This window comes from Staurois parvus, unplaced genomic scaffold (genome assembly GCF_062004578.1).
Source record: "Staurois parvus isolate SC_StPar_1 unplaced genomic scaffold, SC_StPar_1.0 ptg000132l, whole genome shotgun sequence".
Classification (NCBI taxonomy): Eukaryota; Metazoa; Chordata; class Amphibia; order Anura; family Ranidae; genus Staurois; species Staurois parvus.
The window spans coordinates 5,085,296-5,094,848 of NW_028317928.1; the positions used below are offsets into that span (position 1 = coordinate 5,085,296).

At 43.3% G+C, this 9,553-nt stretch overlaps 1 long non-coding RNA gene across 1 annotated transcript; it reads left to right on the plus strand.

Moving 5' to 3' along the window:
* Window positions 1-717: 717 nt before the first annotated feature.
* On the plus strand, window positions 718-5,393 carry LOC149466212 (uncharacterized). Its single transcript, XR_016312115.1, has 3 exons — window positions 718-857; window positions 2,485-2,569; window positions 5,168-5,393. It is a non-coding gene; the product is annotated as an uncharacterized LOC149466212 (long non-coding RNA).
* Window positions 5,394-9,553: the final 4,160 nt, after the last annotated feature.

Sequence of the window (9,553 nt, forward strand, 5' to 3'; positions counted from 1 at the left end):
ACTGGGTGAAGATGGAAGCCTCTGCAGTGGGTACGCCGCACTGCTAGAGGGGTTTGTTTTAAGGTAAGTCCTGCATATGCATCCTAGCACATTATGACATTACCTTCCAGGGGATTTTTTTTTTCAAGTTGCGGTCTACTACCGCTTTAAGCCCCGTACACACGAGAATATTGGACAATTGATCATCCTTTTTTTTTTTTGAATGCTAGTCTCATTTTGAAAGTAAAGAGGTTACTATAGTTACGAAAATTCTTGTATGACAGAAAGAAAATTCGTAAGTGATGTAATGTATTTGTATTGTATTTTCGGACGAGAACTGTACTGATTAAAATTAGAATTGTACGATCTGGTCTCGTGCAAGAAAAATATTCATGCGTGTCCCTTCAAATATTTTTGGATGAAAGCTGTGTACTAATAATCAGATTATCATACGATCGCTTTAAAACTGGTATTTTTCATATGATTTTCTGATCGTGAGTACCAGGCTTTAAAAAAGATCACATAACTGTCCAAAATGACTCCATGCTACTGTATAGGAAAAAAATAAACTGGAATTCCACTTAAATTGATTTATTTATTTTTTAAACTGTCTATGTAGCAGATCAGGAGATATCTAAACTCCTGACTGGGTTCTGATATTTATCCTACCTGGAGGCTAGAAGATAAATATTTGAATGAATACATATGGTATCAGTTATATGTACCTAAGATGCGACTATTAAATCAAACTTTAATTAAAACTTCTATTAACTCAACTTGCTTGTCTGCTAATATATAAGCCGACCCCGTTCTTCATTGGGTAGACCTTCACTGAAGTCTTCCAGCTGTCTACATTCTCAGTACCAACTGAACTCCCGGTAAGTACTGTCTATGCTGGAATATCATTATCTTATTATTATTCCTAGTACTGTATAATTGTTTATAAGGAAAGAAACCTTCGTATTCAGATTTCAGGTAAAGTTGAATTGCCTCCTCTGTTTTATTTTGACTTGAAATGATGGTAAGGTTCCTCATATCATTTTCCCCACAATGGCTTATTTTGCACAATGAATGTTTTAGGTAAATCCTCTGCCCAAGTTTCTTCAAACTTTAACTACATTTGAAATGTAAAGGAGGAATCCATTGTTGCACTATAATGGTCACTAAAGGGTTATGGTCAACTAAAAGTTCTCTAAAGTTCCTCCACAGCTCATAGTGGGGTCCTGTAATAAGTACCCATTAGCAGTCTGATCAGTGGTCCTTTCTCTAACTTTATTTTTGGTTCTTCTTAAACTTTGAAAAAATACCTTTTAGGGATGAGAAGTGTTTAAAGATGAATGGTACTTATTTACTTGTATAAAAATAAAAAATGTGTTTGTCAGGAATTTTGTACTTATTAGTAAATGTAACAAAATATAAAACCTAATAAATATAAAGTTTTAGCAGAAACAAAAAATCTTTGCTTACGTCAGATTTGTGTGTGCAGATTTGTGGAAATGTGTGTCCCGATGTTAGAGAACAATTCTGGTACAGAGCAGATACTACATGTTGCACATGGTGTCATTCAAATCTTTGTTACCAGCTGACCAGTAGAAGAGGGGGATGGGATATTGCCCTTCAGTACATAGTAAAACCTAACATACTTTCACTGAATTGCAATATCAATCATTTGACCCAAATATTATTACATATTCTATCACAGTTATACATATATGTATGCCCTTATTAGGAAATAGTACAGTAGAAAGCTATTTCTATTCCATATAATGATCAACCATTTTCACATAATTTCAATAGAAACAGAAAAGTGATGGCAGAAAAAGACTGAGTGGTCCATCGAGTATACTTGTTTTGTGTGTGTGTGTTTTTTTTTTTGGAGGGGGTTGTTAACTTTTTTGTCTCATTCTCCTTCTCTCCAAACCTGGAACAAATTAAAATCATAGAGACCATTATCTGGGGACTCTTCTCATCCATACAAGAAAAACCTTAATGAAACCCTTAGTCTAGTTAGTAAAGCAGATTCATATACAATACAATTATTTTCCATCTAACATCCTTTAGCACTACTTGAGTGAGGCCCAGAGTGGGTAGACCAGGTGAAGAAAAAGGTGTCCCTGTTTAAGATAGAAAGCCTGGAAACCATAGACAATGGAGACTAGAACTTTGGTTCTTGTGAAAAAACTCCAATGACATCTGGGAACTCGCTGTGCAATTCCTTTTGGGATTGAGGAACAAGATAGATCAAGACCCCTAAATATTTATTTTATCCAGTAAGGTCTGGAAAGCATCAAGTAAATCCATGTCACTAAAAAAAAACACTCATCCTGCCCAGAATGGGTGCAAGGTGTATGTGATCCTTTATGATGATTTTTAGCAAACATTGGACCTTTTATTGTATTGGAACAACCATTTTGTGTGCACCTAACATTAGGGGGCCTTGTGTTATTTTTGAGACATATTTTCAATTTTGTCTTCTTTTTCTTTCTATGAATCCAAATTATCCAGAGAGCTCAAAGATGTTCACCTTGAAGAAATCCCTGTTACTCCTTTTCTTTCTTGGGACCATCAACTTATCTCTCTGTGAACAAGAGTAAGTATGTAGAAGACTTTTTTTAAATATAATAAAGATTTTCAAAGCTCTAAGAGGTTCTATAGTCTAAGCGTGCATCAAGATACAAATTCTCTACTACTTGTTCTCTCCATCCTAAACAATTACCGTATTTGCCGGCGTATAAGACGACTTTTTGACCCTTGAAAATCTTCTCAAAAGTCGGGGGTCGTCTTATACGCCGGTACACATGTTAGGGGGGCTGCGGCATTAAGTACAGGGGTTTGCAGGGGCTGACGTCTCTTACCTGGATCCAGTCCCACGACGATCCGGTCCAGGAAGCGCGGCGTCTCCTTCAGTTCGGCCACTGGATGTTCGTGCGGCTGCGCGGCTCCGCCTCCTCACCGGTGATTGGCCGCCAGAACTGTAGCTCGGGAAAGGCACACAGGCGGCCAATCACCGGTGAGGGGGCGGAGCCGAGCGGCCCCGCGAAAATTGAGTGCCGGAGCAGCAGGTAAGTGCTCTGTGTAGAGGTGCTGCTGCAACCACATATGCTGGCTGCAGCAGCACCGTACTAGAACAGGGTCAGCAAGTGTCAGTGGGAGGAATAGTGCCCCATCATTGGTGTCACTGATACCAATGATGGGGCACTATTCCTCCCACTGATACCAACGATGGGGCACTATTCCTCCCACTGACACCAACGATGGGGCACTATTCCCCCCCCCCACTGACACCAACGATGGGGCACTATTCCCCCCCCCCCACTGACACCAACGATGGGGCACTATTCCACCCCCCACTGACACCAATGATGGGGCACTATTCCACCCCTCACTGACACCAATGATGGGACACCATTCCTCCCACTGACACCAATGATGGGGCACTATTCCCCCCACTGATACCAATGATGGGGCACTATTCCTCCCACTGATGCCAATGATGGGGCACCATTCCTGCCACTGATACCAATGAAGGGGCACCTATTCCCCCCACTGATACCAATGATGGGGCACTATTCCTCCCACTGACATCAATGATGGGGCACTATTCCTCCCACTGACACCAATGATGGGGCACTATTCCTCCCACTGATACCAATGATGGGGCACTATTCCTCCCACTGATATCAATGATGGGGCACTATTCCTCCCACTGACATCAATGATGGGGCACTATTCCTCCCACTGGTGTGCATTGGAAGAGGGGTAGTCTTATACGGCGAGTATAGCCCAAACACTACATTTTAGCAGGAAAAGTAGGGGGGTCGTCTTATACGCCCAGTCGTCTTATACGCCGGCAAATACGGTACCTGGCCAACATATGCAATATGTCCACCACTCTGTGCATTATAATCTCCTGTGCCTTTAATGGCAAATCTTGCAATTGTGCCACCTTGATCCCCCCCTGTGAGAAGTGCACACTCACCACCATCCAGTGACCTCTATATTACTAAAGGTCAAGAAGCACTGCGGGATATTGAGTATCCGCCAAACCAGTAATGCCACTCAGCTATAGCTCTTCCCTAATCTCTATTGTTCTTGATGCATCCATCCAGAAACACCACACCATCAAACCAAAAGAAAAGAACTACAGTATAGTTTTAGTATCTTATTATAAAATGGATGAAGAAGGTAAACAAAAGTATTGTACTCACGTACAGTAATATTGTGCCCAAGTTCAGCACTGATGTAGACGGTCTGTTACCAAAGAACCGTCATACCCCCTTGTGTTCGGCGTTCCACCGACCGGAATGGTGTGGGCTGGAATTGACATCTACTGGAACTGGAAGTGATGATTGCCATGGGACCCTGGTAGTTGTCACTTCCAGTTCCGGCTTTCATTGGGTATCTGGCCAGCCGGTGGATGCACCAGCTGGTAGCTCAGCTCTCCCGGTGGGATGAGAGAGCCCAAGCAAGGGGCAGAAGGCAGCAGAAGGGTAGGTCATTCCCTTCCACTGCATGTAGCAGTTAGACGCAGTGATCATTATCATGTATGATATAGGTAATGTTGATCCAGGGAATGTCCGACTGACTCTTAGGAGATCATAAAGGAAATTGGATCATGCGTTGCTGGGTTTTTTTGCCTTCCTCTGTATCAATTGTGGGTATAGGATTATAACCTATTTTTTTTTTTTTTTGGTTGAACTGGATGGACTTTTGTCTTTCTTCAGCCAGATTAACTATTTAACTATATAACTCTCATTATTACATGGATGCTGCCTGCTGGCTCTAGAAAACAACACCGGGATGACGCCTGCCGCTGCAGTCATCATCCTGATATACTGGCTCAAATTCCTGGTACATCACAGGGGATGAAGTGCTCTGATGAATGATATTTCAGAATGTCCATATGAATGAAATCCTACTGGTGTATGGTCAGTTCTAGCTGTGTCCAATTACTGATTAGAAATTTCTGTGCGGTAGCATGAAATACATCAGAATGCTCCAGTTGACTATTCAATAAGAGATTCAAATTTCTGGCATCCCGCTGTGCGCTATCCCTTTAATATGTTAATGTGGTCATGGAATGGTAGTCAATGAGGCTGAAAAATACACATTTGTGGTCCCAGAGAAATGCAGTTTTTGTGTCATAATCAATGTTGCTTTATTTACTGATTACTGTGTCTTCTCCCAGGAGAGATGCCAATGAAGAAAGGAGAGATGATGAAGATGAAGGGGATGTTGAAGTGGAAAAACGACTTATACCAGCGTTGATTGGTCTGGCCGCTAATGTTTTGCCCACAGTCATATGTAAAATAAAGAAAACATGTTGAAACGTGAATTGTAAATCATCTGATGTGGAATATCATCGAGTTAATTGCACAACAGATGTCTTATAAATAATAAAGAGCATACACTGAGTTTTCTCCTTTTTTTTCATCATTTTTATATGATGAACCCACATTAGTTGGGGGGAAATCATGTCCTTAGCGCACTTATCCGCTCTCAGTTGGATTCAGCAGCCCCACTGATCCGGAGAGATCCTCCACTTTATCCAATCAAGATCAAAGCATACAGAATGGATCAGTCCGCACTTACTCTTTATACTTTCACTTTCTCTTTAATAACATTTATAGAACATTTTCCGTCCAGCAAACTGCCATCAGCAATGATCACTGGAATTCATGGCAGCAATACTAAAATTCCTATTCCCATATAAGATTAGCTGTATAGGAGGAAACTTCCTCTATTTTAAAATTACCATCGTTCTCTGTCCATGAAACACAGCAGCACACTACGTATAAAGCTTTCACTGTACAAATATGGCCAAATGCTGCCATTCTGACTTGTCTGCAAAGTGAGTTACCCCTCCCCCCGCCCCGGGTTACACTGATCCCGACTTTGAAATCATGCAACTTCACTATAAGTCGTATAAATTCAAAGTCGAGATGTCCTTGCGATTTTTAGCTGTGATTTGCAAGATATCTGACACAGATGTCTATGCAAATCACACCAAAAGTAGTGCATGTACTACTTTAGAAATTGGTGCTGCTCCAACCAAGTTGGAACCGCAACTATATGACTACTCTGATTGCGGACAATAGGGTGCAACCTGACAAGTCGCATGGCATGCAAATCGTATGCCAAGTCGCACCCAGTGTGACTGGGGACTTATTCATATGTTGTCAGGTGCTGTTAGACTGCCCACCACTAGATGGATCTGTTCCCAATATAGCATGGTAAGGGGAAAGTTATAACAGGGTGTTAGCTCCCCTTTTAGGAAAAACTTTTCTCTGGTGATGTCATCTTTATCACACCTGTTTAATAGACACATTAAAGCCGATCCACACATTGTACATCTGAATGTTGCACCTGTGGAGCTGACCAAGAACCAATCTTTTGGTGTACTTTGTGTCTAAAAAGTCCACTCAATATTCTTTTCTCCATTATCAATAGGGGCGTGGCACTATGGTATAAGTTGGGTTATGGCCTCCTACCACCTGATGGTTGTCCCATTTTTCTTTTCTCAAGAACCAATCTTGTCTGCTCTTTTGTGCCACGATAGCCACAAAATGTTGAATTTAAAAGCCAATTGATGCTTTTAAATATTCAATATTACATCAAATCAGCTGCCACTTTAAATATTATGTAAAACCTATTCCAAAAAATACCACTCCTAATATTGGTGACAATTAGCGGCGCATTATATATATGTGTCACATTAAGACTTTTTGATGGTCTCTATGTGCAAACTCATTTATACAAATATTAAGTGACAAATTAAATGTGACATAAAAATATATGTGACAAAAAATAAACAAACAAATTATATATGATATAATAGTGCCCACAAAACATTGTAAAATATAAGTCCAGTGTAATTAATAATAAATTCCAAAAAAACTTCCACAATGTGAATCCTCTGTGACTCCTAGTGCAGAGAAAGTTCTTAAATATGTAAGGGGCGGGGCCAACCGGGGGCATCATCCGAGTGACCCCACCCCATGTGACATCATTGATGTCACACGGGATGGGGTCACATGTATGATGTCCCTGGGTGGCCATGCCCCTTACATATTTAAGAACTGTCAACCAAGCTCACAACAGAAGGCTGATATCACGTACCTGGTGATGGAGGCCAATGGAGAGAGGGCTTCCCTTGCGGCTAAGTTCCGAACTCTCGAGAGTGGGACAGCGGGAGTCAGGCCCAAAGTTGCACATGTCGCCTGTAGGAGTGCTGGTTGGTGATCCACTCAGAAGTACAGCTGGTGCACGGAAATAGGTCTGCAGACAGGAGGCGTCTGTGCGTGGTATGCAAGCCCTTCCGGGATTTGGATGTTTACAGGGTAGTCAGTTCAAGCCAAGGTCAGGTACCAGATGGGAATCAGAGCGGACGTAGTCAGATGGGGAAGCCGAGGTCATTCACAGAGGAGCGAGAGAGAGAGAGTATCAGTAAGCCCAGTCGAGGTCAGATCAGGGGTAAATCAGAGTAAACAGGTCCAGGAGCAAGCTGAGTCGGTAACAGGAAATCCCAAGTCAGAATCACAGGAACCAGGAACAGGGCACGGGGAGCTAGAGATCATCCAGCAACCAGAGGAAGTGATGAGCCTCCTTATAAAGGCCATCTGTCACCAGACTGAGGCTGATGTGTCCTTCTGCTGCCATGTAGAGTATTGGCAGAAATGCCAGATCTTCCAGAACTCCTGTCGTGGATAGGACCCTGACAGTGCCCCCCCCCCTAAAGGGCAGCCTCCGGGTGCCCACCTGGGCCATCTTTTCAGGATACTTGGAATGAAATTCTCGGAGAAGCCTGGGGCATGTATATTCTCTTTTTGTTCCCAGGAACTCTCTTCATGTGGGTACCCCTTCCATCTGACTAGGTATTGAATTTGTCTTCCCCGCCTTCTGCAGTCCAGAATTGTTTCAACCTCGTATTCCATCTCTTCTCCAACTGTTATTGGTGGAGGAGGTGGTTCTACTCTCCCTGGAAAAGGATCAGGAACAGCTCGCTTGAGTAGGGAGACGTGGAAAATTGGGTGGATCTTGTATGATTCAGGAAGAAACAGCTGAAGTGCCACTGGATTTATTACTCTCTTGATCCAGAAAGGGCCAATGTACCTTGGACCCAACTTGTGTGACGGGCACGGGAGTTTTAGATTGGCAGTTGATAGCCAAACTTTATCTCCAATCTTCAGAGGAGGGTTTCCTCTCCATTTCCTGTCATAGTGTTTCTTATAATCAGCCTGGGATTTCAGTATAGACTCTCGGAGGACTTTACAGTTGTTCTGTAGCATGGAGAGTCTGTCCTGTACTGTGGGTACCGAAGCTGCAGGAATGGTGTCAGGTATGGAGGAAGGGTGGAATCCATAATTGGCCCAAAATGGTGACTGGTTTGTGGCAGAATGGACTGAGTTGTTGTACGCAAATTCTGCCAATGGTAGTAGAGATGCCCAATCATCCTGAGAAAAGGCAGAGAAGCACCGTAAATATTGCTCCAAAGTCTGGTTCGTTTGCTCCGTTTGCCGTTACTCTGGGGATGGTAGGCGGACGATAAGCAGAGTTCCACCTTTAGGGCTTTGCAGAGGGCTCTCCAGAACCTGGACGTAAACTGTACCCCTCGGTCTGAGATGATGCTACTGGGCAGACCATGTAATCTGACAATCTCTTTGATGAAGGTTAGTGCAGTCTCTGGTGTGGATGACGTACCCACCATTGGTAAAAAGTGGGCCATCTTGGATAGCCGATCCACTACTACCAGAATGGTAGTAAACCCCTCCGAGGGCGGCAAATCCACAATGAAGTCCATTGCGACCATCTCCCAGGGACGATCAGGAATGGGCAGGGGCCTCAGCAACCCCCAGGCCTTGGCTTTGTCTCCCTTGTTCCGCAGACACACTGTGCACGACTTCACATAATCTCTAGAGTCATGATTCAGATTGGGCCACCAGAAGGATCGCTGGATTAGTTCCATTGTCTTACGGGATCCAAAGTGTCCAGCCAGTTGATGGTCATGAAAAGCCCTTAACACTTGAGACCTCACTACTTGGGGTACAAAGATTTTTTCCTTGTGCCACAGAAGACCATCCTGCTTTCTAAGTGAATTTTGTTCAGGGCTTAGTGCAGAGGCTTTCTTGATCAAAGACTTTAGGCTGGGTTGGATAAGCAAGGAATTTTGGGCCGACAAAATGGTGTTGGGGGGAGAAGGCTCCTCTGGGTCCGGGAACATGCGAGAAAGGGCATCTGCCTTCCCGTTCTTGGATCCTGGGTGGTACGTTATGTGGAAGTTAAACCTAGAGAAGTATAAAGCCCATCTAGCCTGTCGAGGTCTTAGGCGCTTGGCGGACATTAGATACTCCAGATTTTTATGATCTGTGAAATAATTGGGTGGCTGGCTCCTTCCAAGAGATACCTCCATTCTTCGAAGGCTATTTTAATCGCTAACAGTTCCGTTTCCCACATCGTAGTTCCTCTCGGCTTGGCTCAGTTCTTCAGAACAAAAGGCTATTGGGTGAAACGGAGCCTTTGGGTCCTGGTGCTGGGAGAGTACAGCTCCTGTAGTAACTTCAGATGCGTCTACCTC